Genomic DNA, 12845 nt, shown 5'->3' on the forward strand with positions numbered 1-12845 from the left:
CACGAAAGGGAGGTTTGAGACCCTCGTTACAGAGGTTTCAGATTCAGAAAATGGCAGATTTCAAAGATGCCCCTGGCCGAGTGTGAAGCGCAAACATCAGTGTTTTGTCTACTCCGCCTGGGGTTAGGAAAGAGCGACTTCCCACCCTCCTAGGTAGCTGGTGAGGAGGCGTGGAAGTCCAGATTCCTTTGGGACTGGGCCCTTGGGACACTCCAGTGGGAAAGCCCTGGGCGGGTCCAGGGGAGGGCTCCAGATTTGACTCTGGATTGTGGACACACCCCGGTGATCTCAGGGCCCCGGGTGTCACTCACTCTCCCCTCAGTCCAGCCCCGGGCAAGGTCGGTGGTCTGCTGCACTTGCCCCCTGTCCAGGGAGATGGAGCCGTAGGACCCATGCGCCAGCTCCTGGACCATCTCCTGGGTGGAGCTCTGCAAAGACAGCGTCCGGTGGCCGCGGCGGCAGGTAGCAGGGGCCTGCCTGCACTTGCCCACAGGGGGAAAACTCTCCCGCACACCGAGCACAGACAGAGGGGCATCCGCATAGACCTCCAGACAGGGAGCGAATGAGATGACACCTCACGGGCTTGGGATTCACCTACGGGTAGGGCAGCTTGGCTCCCAGCACTCACCTTCCATCCTGCCAGCCACCACCCGGGATATGAACACGACATACCGCCAGGCTTCCAAGCCCTAACCGTCTGCTCCCGTCCAGGGTAGCTCCACGCTCATCCCTGCCTTCCGTCACTCCATGCCCGCCAACACACACACACAATAAGGGTCAAGGGGTGTGAGGCTGCCCGCATGGGAGGGTGGGATCACACTTGTGGCCTGACCCGGAGTGGCCCGCCCTGGGCTGCCTTGTGTTACCTGAGGGTTCCTTCTTCCGAATGGCCTGAGGTCTTGGAGGTGCGGTCTCAGCCAGTGTCGACAGCGCTGGAGAAGACTGTCATTGTTGGCTCTCTGTGCGCCAGAGCCTCGCAAAGAGGGGATACATGAACACATCCTCCTGTGTCGAGTGTCTCTGGTCAAATGGGCTATGTGTACAAAATGGCTGCCTGGTGACCAGAGTTCTAAGCTGTTGGGGTCGGTCGCCAAGGAAGTGAGGTCATGTCTCCAAGGTTCCAGGATGGGGGGCCCTTCCCTCCATCAGACCCACCCAAAGCCCCCTCGGGGCTGTTGACCGCTCACCCTCCTTGCCCGTGTCATCTCCCGAGCTGTACAGAAAGTTCCATCACAGCCCTCCCCACAGCTCCTTGGGATCGGAACCAGCGCCCCAGCTTTGAAGAGAGAGCGCCCAGTTCGGATCTCCTTTTTCCTAGCAGTTCTGTGTCCTGGAAAAGCCACTGTGCCTCTCAGGGCCTCCCCAGTCTCCCAACCTGCACGATGGGATGGCGCTAGAAACACATTCCCAGGGACGTCTTCGGGTGGACATGTGATAACGCCTCCCATATCTGGGAGGTGGTGCCGCCTGGGTCTGGTCCCCGAACTTAGAGGTGGAAGAATTACAAGAAGGGGTGGATGCAGTCGGGAATACCTCTCCAAACAGGCCTGGATTCCAGCCGTGTGATTTGGGAAAAGTCACTGCCCCTTGGGGGCTCCTTGTCAGGTCTGCACCTTCAAGGGTTGGAAGTTCGAGGAAATTCAGATATTGTCATTCACTAGCATTCAACCTTTCCCAGTCTCCTGTTGGCCTTAGAACCAGACCCAAGCGCCTCATTGTCGGCCTATGTGGTGGGCAGCCTCCACCAAGGCTCCCAGCGCTCCCTCCCTCCTGCTGTGCACATCCTTGTGGAACCACTACATCCTGAGTAACTGGTTTCTGAGCAATAGAATACAGCCCAGCTGATGGAATGTCACATCCAAGTTTTAATTACAAAAACTCTGTCACTTCCCTCTTGCTTGCTTTCCTGAGTTCCCTCCCTTTATCTCCCCCTCTGTTTCCATCTCTTGCGCTCTCTCTCTGACACATTTCTGGAAATGAGATAGCAAGTGGCGATGATTTCAGTTGCCCTATGTAGAGGCCAAGGGAGGCGAGATCTGAGGGAGCGCCCAGCCAACAGTCACATGGAGACTCAGACTCTCAGTCCCAATGACTCCTGACACCACCCGTGTGAGTGACTTGGGAGCAAATCCTCCCCTAGTCTAGCCTCAGTTGAGACTGAAGGTCCTGCTTCACGGAGACCTGGAGGCAGAGGCTCCCAGCTAAGCCGTGCCCAATGCCTAGACCACGGAAACCGGGAGAAGTTCAATATTCGTACTTCAGAGGTGCAACTTTTGGGAGCAGTGTTGTGAGAGAGAAACCCAAATGAACGCAGACTACCGGGTTCCCCGGTCTGGCCCCATTAACCGCCGCCCCTGCCGCAGCTCCTGTTGCTTCTCAGGCTCCCTCCAGCCGCCTGGGCAGCTTTCTGACCTCCTCTGCTCACGCTCACTTCTGCCCCAGAGTCTCAGCACCAACAGCGCCTTTCCCCCGACTCCCTGTTCCCGGACCTACGCAGGCGTGGCTCAGTCTTGTCCTTCTGGTCACAGCCTAGGTCACTTCAGTGAGGCCTTTCAGAATCTCCCAGGCACAGTCTCTGCCACCACACATCTCACATCTGGAAGCGTCTTCAATTGTTTCCTCCTTCTTGCTCCCATTTGGATAAAGTGAGCCCAGGACGAGGGGCTGTCTGCTTTGGCTGAAGGAGACGTAATTCCTTCTGGTTACCCCGGGCACACGGCTGTCTCCTCCAGGCTGAGTTTTTCCCACCACCAGTCCGTCGGGAAGGCGCACTAGCCTTCCCTCTCTCCCGTGGGGCTGGTGTCCCAGGAACACGGTGAGCCGTCCTCTCTCCCTGTCATGCAGCACCAGCCCCTCACCCCACGGCCAGAGAACTAGCACCCGGTCTGAGACTCCACCACATCCTGAATTCAGTTACTGCTGAGACCCTCCCATCCATTTGGGGATTCCCTGGTACCTCCTGAGGGCGTCTTTCCCTGAGACCCCACTCCCAGCCTGCCCTTGCTTATTCCAGTAACAATGGCCTTTCCTCAGAGCCCCCCCAGTCTGGAGAAGAAAGGTGTTGAAAGGTTCTCCGTGTTAATTTTCAGGGCCGGGGGAAATTGGTAGAAGTAATTTGGGTGTTTCTGTGCAATAGTTCCCAGGAAGAAGATTCAGCCCTAAAAAGAAATGAACTTCTGACACATGGTACAACGTGGATGAACCTTGCAAACCTTACGCTCAGTGAAATAAACGCAACCCAGAAAGACACCTATGATACGGTTCCCCTTACATGACGTGCCGAGCACAGGCAAATTCATCGAGATGGAAGGAAGAATAGAAGTTCACAGGGGCTGGAGCTGAGGGTCATGGGGAGGCAGTGTTTAATGGGGACAGAGTTTCTGTTTGAGATGATGAAAAGAAGTCTTGGAAATGAACACGGTGATGGTTGCGCAGTATTGTGAATGCATTTGATGCCACTGAATTGTCCACGGAAAAATGGTTCAAATGGCCAAGTCTAGGTTATGCATACTTTGCCACAATCAAAAGGCACTTAAAAATGCAGCGGGGGGTCAAGATGCAGGTTCTGGGGCCCTCAAGTCAGCATATGGGCCAGGTAGGTGTCCAGGGTCTGAGATCTTGGACCCTGGTGAGGCTCTGGAGTGGTCCTGATTGATGCTAGTTTACAAGTTCAAAGTAACAGGATTGGAGCAATTTCACCGATTGGGGGATAAGAAAGGAAACAACTGCATTCAGTCCCATCCAACGTGGAAGAGACCTTTTTCTTAATGGGAAGCAAATGTCAGTCCTTCAAGGAAGTCACTTCTCAACGTCTCTACCCCTCCCCAACCCCACCCGCTACTCCCAGAAAGACGCCGCAGTGCAGAGCTCGGGTACCGTGGTTGTGGCCTCATCCGTGAGTCATGTTTGGGGTCAGATCCCCTGTTTTCCTTCCCCAGCCATGTGACCCTGGGCATGTCACTCAACATGACTGAACCTCCATTTCTTCAACCGTAAAATGGGGAGAATCATCCTGGTAGGGAAATTATGAAGGTCACAAGACTTTCTCAGAGGAGGTAGCACATGGCAGAGGCATTATGCTGAGAGCCGCGCCCCACAGGTCACACGTTTTCTGATTCTGTTGATACGACCTTCTCAAAACAACAGCATTATAAAGATGGAGAACAGATGAGTGAAGGCCAGGGGCTGGCCGGGCAGATGTGACTATGAAAGAGCAGCACGAGGGAGGGCTTGTGGGGATGGGACAGTTCTGTGTGTGGATTGCAGTGGTGGTGGCGCAAATCTGCATGTGTCATAAAATGGCGTTGAACCGCGCGCGCGCGCATACACGCACACGCGCACACACACACACCCCCCAGTGAGCTCACGTCAAACTAGCGACATCAGAAGTCTGCGGTCTGTGGGTTTAACACTGCCAATTCATGTCCTGGTCGTGACACTGTACTAGAGTCCCGCAAGATGTTAACCCCCGGCGGAAGCTGGTGGAAGGGTCCAAGGCACTCTGTACTATTTTTGTTGCAACTTCATGTGCTTTCATATTTATTCAAAGGGAAAAGTTAACAGTGAAAGACACAACAGGACACAGCCTGGCACGTAGTAAGTGGCAAACAACACGGTTCTCGGTGACAATTCTTTGCGATTGTAATTGCACGTTCATTTCCAGTCTCTCTCCATACACAGTGACCTTGGTGAGGGACGGACACACCTCACTAACGTCGTCTGCCCTCTGCCCAGCACAGAGCACGCGCCCACTCAATATTTGTCCACTAAATCCCCCGTGGTCCCTGCGCCAGGTGTTCTTACGTCCACGTTCACGGACCCTCCACGACAACCTTAGGCAGTGTTATTCTTCGTGCTGGGCAGGTGAGGAAACTGAGGCACAGAGAGGGAAAGTAAATTGTTCCAGGTCAACACACTGGACCGACGAGGAGGTGCCATGCCCTGCTCTGGAGGAGAGCAGAGGCTGTCCATGGCAGCTCCAGGGTCCCTCACGGCGGCTCCTCTCTGCGACTGCCAGGTCCTAACTTTGAGGCCAAATAGCTTGACTTCCTAGAGGGAGCTGGAGAGAGAAGTCACCTACCTGTGGCGCTGGGGGGGGGGGTCGGTGGCACCAGTGGGTTCTGTGGGAGGAGCATGGAGGTCACAGCAGCTGAGGAGAAATGGTCTGGAGTGAGACCGGGGACTCCGAGGGGGGGCATGGAGGCCACCGCGTGCATCTTTCCTATCCAGCCTGAGCCACTGATTGCGGGTCCTCTGGCTTCTTCTCCCGTGGGTGCCCTGGGATGAGGAGATCAGTCGCTCTCCCTAAGGGGCCTGCAGCACACGGTCATCAGAGCCCTGAGGACTCACCGCGGGGAGTGAGGGCTGAGGTCCGATGTGTAACCTGCTGTGAGAAAAGGAGACAGAATTGGCATGCAAGAGGGGCACGAATGTCCAAAATACAGCCCGAGGACCAGCAGCCCCACCCACAACTGACACTTCCAGTCTACACGGTTCCACATTAGGATTTAGGAGCAACTATCTCTTATTCCTAAAAGGCTGACAAATCAAAGATCCAGTCCCTGTTTTCATGAGTTTGCAATTTATGTGTGAGATCAATGCGCTAACCTTGCTCGAACATGGGTTTGCAAATTGTGCTCTTCAGGTTCCAGAGGTATTTAGAGGTGCTGGCAGGGAGAGAGAGGAATAGCCAGACTCTTGAATGCCCATTGGCTTCAGAGGGATACTCTCTTTCATCTGACTGGAGAAAGGCTTCTGTGCCTCAGGCAAGGGGACGAATCACAGCCCCAGAGTGCAGAGCTGCAAAGGGAAGAGAAGGATTCACAAAGTGCAGGGCCTTGGGGTCCCTGAGCCTTGAGGGAGGTTGCTCAGCTGGAAGACTAGACACACAGGATGGCTCCTGAGGAACACTGGAGAGTGCACATCCTCCTGGGGCCCATCCTTAGCTTCAGTATGGGGTTACTCGCTGTCCAGGATGAAGGAGCCCAGCTGAGTGCCCCCACAGGTCTCATGTCTCAGCTTCCGTGACAGCCCCTCTTTTTCCAGCTTAAGGCCCACAGTGTCAGGATGGTGAGTGAGGACAGTATCATCTCCGCCGGCTGTTGCAGTTTTCTCAGGCCTGGAGCTGGAGGGACACAGGCATGGGGAGGTGGGGACTCCAGGCAGGGGCGCTGAAACGCCTCCCTGAGGGAGGGGACAGAGACAGCAGGAAGACTGACGGGCAGCTTGGAACAGCCTTGGTGCTGGGGGAGGGTTGTAAGTGAATAGGACAGCCAAGGTCCCTGAACACAGAGGACGTAGCACCTCCAAATGTTGGTGTCGGTGCTCAACTCTGAAAGGACGTTCATGATACGGCAACGCACACCCTAACAACAAAGCATGCGGCAGCGAGCGGAGGAGGACTCTGGGCACAGGACCAGGTGAAGCAAGGCAACATCAAGTTGCTTAAATTGCAGCTCTGCCACTCACTTTCTGCATGCCTCTGGGTAAGTCTCCCAACCCCTCTGGCTCCTTTTCTTCATCTGTCCAGTGAGGTGAGAGTTCAGACCTCACAGCACTTAGCACTAGTAACTGTTCGATGAAAAGCGGCCATTTTCCTTAGGTATTAATAGGGCCCGCATTCTTGGTGTCAATGGACCTGGCAGGGAGAGAGACTGAGCCTTTTGAAGGCAACACTTAGGGCAAGCAGCCGTCCTGGGATGGAGGCGGCGATTGGGCTGTGTGGGATCTCAGAGCCAGAAACATCTCAGGGCCAGTGGAAAGGGAAGACACGCTGCATCACGGCTGCAGGACAATGGCGAGGACCTTTGGAGCTGGGTCGTTTCATCCTCAGACAAACGGGTTCACGACTGGGAGGTTCACACGAGGGCTGAGGCCACCCAAGTGCTCCTGCGGGGGTTCCCACGTGCTGACCACAAAAGCCTCCACAGTGAATAAGAAGATACTCAAATCTGTTCTTTATGAAAGAGTTTTGGACCGATAGGAATGGGAGAAAATCATCAGTGACTATCTATAAAAGAAACAGAAGTCAAGATTTAGCAAACATTGCTCAATATCTTGAGAAAGTACTTATCAAAGATACAATGCAACTAGCAAGTAGACGAACAGAAATGACAGGAAAATGTCTCCAGGGCAGCCAACTTAATCCCCATTCAAGTAAAGACACTTCATAAAGATACGCTTCATATTCTTGATGGCACAGTCTTTCTTGACAATATCAGAAAATTACTGCGAAGCACTGTACTTTCAAATCTTTCTGTTAAAGTCGATAATTACAAAGCACAGAGTTGAAGGCTCTATGAGGATGGATGGATCCAAGTGCTCATGCTGGGGTTCCCACGTGCTGGGGTCCTTCTCACAGTTGGGTGTAAGAAAGGGTGCGAGTCCTTTACCGCTTGTTGTCTACATGTCGGGACCTTTGCTAAGCACTTTTCATTTTCATCCTCACACAAATTCCTCTCCCCAGTGAGAAGCAGAGTCTACTTCCCCATCTCTTGAATCTGGGCTCGGCCACATGACAGGCCTTGGCTAATGGATGTTAGTGAATGTGACGGAAGCAGAGGCTTGGGAAGCACGTGTACACTAGGGCTTGCCATTTCTTGCTGCTCCTGGAACTCGGAGCAGCTCAATGAGCCCAAGGTGCCCACTGGGGGATGAGAGAATGTGCGGGAGACCCGAGGTCCGCCAGCCAGCGGCCGACCGCAGGCACATCAGTGAGCCTCAGCTGAGATCAGCTGAGCCAGCCCCGGCAGGAGAACTTCCCAGCAGCATTCAGAACAAATCACTATCCAGCAGAATGTGGGCTAAATTGGTTCTGCAGAAAAGCAAACTGAGCCCTTCCGATTGACCGATGAGGTGGCCGAGGCACAGAGATGTTTAGCAACTGGTCAGGGACACACAGTCTTGAAGCAGGGAACTAGGATCGGAACACAGGCCTGTCAGACCCCCCAAAAACCATGTGACCACTGTGCTCTACTGCTCAGGAATCCTTCTGGGGGCGCGCAGACATAACTTGGTCTGTAGCACATGTCACATATTTAACATTCTGCTGGAACTAGGCATGTTACACAAATGGTTGAGCTGGTCAGGACGGAGCGGTGAGGAAGTGGAGAGTGTGCATCATGTCTACAGCATGTAGAAAATGTGCAGGGTCTTGACTCACGAAACAAAGAATTCCTGAAGGCGGAATTCAAATTTCAGGACTCCGGTTTATATCCCATGACTCCAGACTCACATGGCAGGATTAAGGGATGGGGAGGCCCAGCCTGGGTCAGGACACAAGCATGAAAAAGACTCATAGACTTGACTTTTTTCTTCTTTTTTTTGAGGAAGATTAACCCTGAGCTAACATGCACTGCCAATCCTCCTTGTGTGCTGAGGAAGATTTGCCCTGAGCTAACATCTGTGCTGATCTTCCTCTATTTTATACGTGGGATGCCTGCCAAAGCGTGGCTTGAGAAGTGGTACATAGGTCCACGCCTGGGAGCTGAGTGGGCCAGTTCACCGGAACCACAGACCGCTGAAGCAGAGTGTGCACACTTAACTGCTACGCCACCGGGCCAGCCCCCATGGACTCAATTTTAAAAATGAATCTTCAGAGCTGGGGTACGACAGGTTCCACGGCATCAATCAAGCCTCTATATCAGGTTCCTGGAAACTCAGGGGCTCTCAGATCCACATTGGGGCCAGATGAGGAGACAGGGCTAGAGTCAAAGTCATGACTAAGATCCAGAAAGATTTTCTGTCTGTTCAAATAGAACCCACAAATGTGGACACGTACAGACATTGCTACATTCATGCATTCATTCCAGCAAGCAGCATAAAGCGAGTGTCAACTAGGTACTCGGCGCCAAGGTGACAAATGCATAAAGACTGAATACAGCAAATGATAGTAAATTCCATGAAAGAAATACTCAGGGTGATATGGGAAGAGAAAACCTGAGGGCCAGGTGTGTATTCAGAAGTGCTACTTCATAGAAGGTGGTCTGGCAAGGTCTTTCAGAGCAGCTGATGGTTGAGCTGAGATTTGAACGGCAGTGAGGTGCCAGGCATAGCTGCTCTGCAGGAAGAGGCAGGATAAAGGCCTGATAGAGGTTAGGACATTAGTAGAACAGACAAGTGTCTGAAGTGGTTAACGACAGAAAGAAACCGAGAGAAAAGATGAAATGAGACAGCTATGAGGAACAAAGATTGGGAATGTGGAGGTCCTCACACACAGGAGAGACAAGACTGAAATTCTTTTGCTAAACGTTGTTTTCTTTCCTCCTCTTCTTCTTCTCCCCAGTGCCTCCCAGTACATAGCTGTCTATTCTAGTTGCAGATCCTTCTAGTTGCACTATGTGAGACACGGCCTCAGCGTGGCCTGATGAGTGGTGCCAGGTCCGCACCCAGGCTCCAAACGGGTGAAACCCTGGGCCACTAAAGCAAACCACATAAACTCAGCCACTTGGCCACGGGGCCGGCCCCCTAGACTGAAACTCTAGCCCAACGCTCAGCAGCCCTGCTATCTCTTCCCTCCAGGGCAAGGGCACCTGCTGAAACGACAAGTGTTAAGCAACCCCAAAAGGACTACGAAGGACAGAGGCATCTCATGAGGAAACAGTGCACAGCTACTGAGCCTCTCCCCACTCTTCTCAGGACAAGAGCATGTTGATCAATCTTTTAGAAGCATTATCTATTGTTTCAACGTGGGAACCCCCGCAGGAGCACTTGGGTGGCCTCAGCCCTCGTGTGAACCTCCCAGTCGTGAACCCGTTTGTCTGAGGATGAAACGACCCAGCTCCAAAGGTCCTCACCATTGTCCTGCAGCCGTGATGCAGCGTGTCTTCCCTTTCCACTGGCCCTGAGATGTTTCTGGCTCTGAGATCCCACACAGCCCAATCGCCGCCTCCATCCCAGGACAGCTGCTTGCCCTAAGTGTTGCCTTCAAAAGGCTCAGTCTCTCTCCCTGCCAGGTCCATTGACACCAAGAATGCGGGCCCTATTAATACCTAAGGAAAATGGCCGCTTTTCATCGAACAGTTACTAGTGCTAAGTGCTGTGAGGTCTGAACTCTCACCTCACTGGACAGATGAAGAAAAGGAGCCAGAGGGGTTGGGAGACTTACCCAGAGGCATGCAGAAAGTGAGTGGCAGAGCTGCAATTTAAGCAACTTGATGTTGCCTTGCTTCACCTGGTCCTGTGCCCAGAGTCCTCCTCCGCTCGCTGCCGCATGCTTTGTTGTTAGGGTGTGCGTTGCCGTATCATGAACGTCCTTTCAGAGTTGAGCACCGACACCAACATTTGGAGGTGCTACGTCCTCTGTGTTCAGGGACCTTGGCTGTCCTATTCACTTACAACCCTCCCCCAGCACCAAGGCTGTTCCAAGCTGCCCGTCAGTCTTCCTGCTGTCTCTGTCCCCTCCCTCAGGGAGGCGTTTCAGCGCCCCTGCCTGGAGTCCCCACCTCCCCATGCCTGTGTCCCTCCAGCTCCAGGCCTGAGAAAACTGCAACAGCCGGCGGAGATGATACTGTCCTCACTCACCATCCTGACACTGTGGGCCTTAAGCTGGAAAAAGAGGGGCTGTCACGGAAGCTGAGACATGAGACCTGTGGGGGCACTCAGCTGGGCTCCTTCATCCTGGACAGCGAGTAACCCCATACTGAAGCTAAGGATGGGCCCCAGGAGGATGTGCACTCTCCAGTGTTCCTCAGGAGCCATCCTGTGTGTCTAGTCTTCCAGCTGAGCAACCTCCCTCAAGGCTCAGGGACCCCAAGGCCCTGCACTTTGTGAATCCTTCTCTTCCCTTTGCAGCTCTGCACTCTGGGGCTGTGATTCGTCCCCTTGCCTGAGGCACAGAAGCCTTTCTCCAGTCAGATGAAAGAGAGTATCCCTCTGAAGCCAATGGGCATTCAAGAGTCTGGCTATTCCTCTCTCTCCCTGCCAGCACCTCTAAATACCTCTGGAACCTGAAGAGCACAATTTGCAAACCCATGTTCGAGCAAGGTTAGCGCATTGATCTCACACATAAATTGCAAACTCATGAAAACAGGGACTGGATCTTTGATTTGTCAGCCTTTTAGGAATAAGAGATAGTTGCTCCTAAATCCTAATGTGGAACCGTGTAGACTGGAAGTGTCAGTTGTGGGTGGGGCTGCTGGTCCTCGGGCTGTATTTTGGACATTCGTGCCCCTCTTGCATGCCAATTCTGTCTCCTTTTCTCACAGCAGGTTACACATCGGACCTCAGCCCTCACTCCCCGCGGTGAGTCCTCAGGGCTCTGATGACCGTGTGCTGCAGGCCCCTTAGGGAGAGCGACTGATCTCCTCATCCCAGGGCACCCACGGGAGAAGAAGCCAGAGGACCCGCAATCAGTGGCTCAGGCTGGATAGGAAAGATGCACGCGGTGGCCTCCATGCCCCCCCTCGGAGTCCCCGGTCTCACTCCAGACCATTTCTCCTCAGCTGCTGTGACCTCCATGCTCCTCCCACAGAACCCACTGGTGCCACCGACCCCCCCCCCCAGCGCCACAGGTAGGTGACTTCTCTCTCCAGCTCCCTCTAGGAAGTCAAGCTATTTGGCCTCAAAGTTAGGACCTGGCAGTCGCAGAGAGGAGCCGCCGTGAGGGACCCTGGAGCTGCCATGGACAGCCTCTGCTCTCCTCCAGAGCAGGGCATGGCACCTCCTCGTCGGTCCAGTGTGTTGACCTGGAACAATTTACTTTCCCTCTCTGTGCCTCAGTTTCCTCACCTGCCCAGCACGAAGAATAACACTGCCTAAGGTTGTCGTGGAGGGTCCGTGAACGTGGACGTAAGAACACCTGGCGCAGGGACCACGGGGGATTTAGTGGACAAATATTGAGTGGGCGCGTGCTCTGTGCTGGGCAGAGGGCAGACGACGTTAGTGAGGTGTGTCCGTCCCTCACCAAGGTCACTGTGTATGGAGAGAGACTGGAAATGAACGTGCAATTACAATCGCAAAGAATTGTCACCGAGAACCGTGTTGTTTGCCACTTACTACGTGCCAGGCTGTGTCCTGTTGTGTCTTTCACTGTTAACTTTTCCCTTTGAATAAATATGAAAGCACATGAAGTTGCAACAAAAATAGTACAGAGTGCCTTGGACCCTTCCACCAGCTTCCGCCGGGGGTTAACATCTTGCGGGACTCTAGTACAGTGTCACGACCAGGACATGAATTGGCAGTGTTAAACCCACAGACCGCAGACTTCTGATGTCGCTAGTTTGACGTGAGCTCACTGGGGGGTGTGTGTGTGTGCGCGTGTGCGTGTATGCGCGCGCGCGCGGTTCAACGCCATTTTATGACACATGCAGATTTGCGCCACCACCACTGCAATCCACACACAGAACTGTCCCATCCCCACAAGCCCTCCCTCGTGCTGCTCTTTCATAGTCACATCTGCCCGGCCAGCCCCTGGCCTTCACTCATCTGTTCTCCATCTTTATAATGCTGTTGTTTTGAGAAGGTCGTATCAACAGAATCAGAAAACGTGTGACCTGTGGGGCGCGGCTCTCAGCATAATGCCTCTGCCATGTGCTACCTCCTCTGAGAAAGTCTTGTGACCTTCATAATTTCCCTACCAGGATGATTCTCCCCATTTTACGGTTGAAGAAATGGAGGTTCAGTCATGTTGAGTGACATGCCCAGGGTCACATGGCTGGGGAAGGAAAACAGGGGATCTGACCCCAAACATGACTCACGGATGAGGCCACAACCACGGTACCCGAGCTCTGCACTGCGGCGTCTTTCTGGGAGTAGCGGGTGGGGTTGGGGAGGGGTAGAGACGTTGAGAAGTGACTTCCTTGAAGGACTGACATTTGCTTCCCATTAAGAAAAAGGTCTCTTCCACG

The sequence above is a fragment of the Equus caballus genome, unplaced genomic scaffold, assembly GCF_041296265.1.
Source record: "Equus caballus isolate H_3958 breed thoroughbred unplaced genomic scaffold, TB-T2T haplotype2-0000448, whole genome shotgun sequence".
NCBI lineage: Eukaryota > Metazoa > Chordata > Mammalia > Perissodactyla > Equidae > Equus > Equus caballus.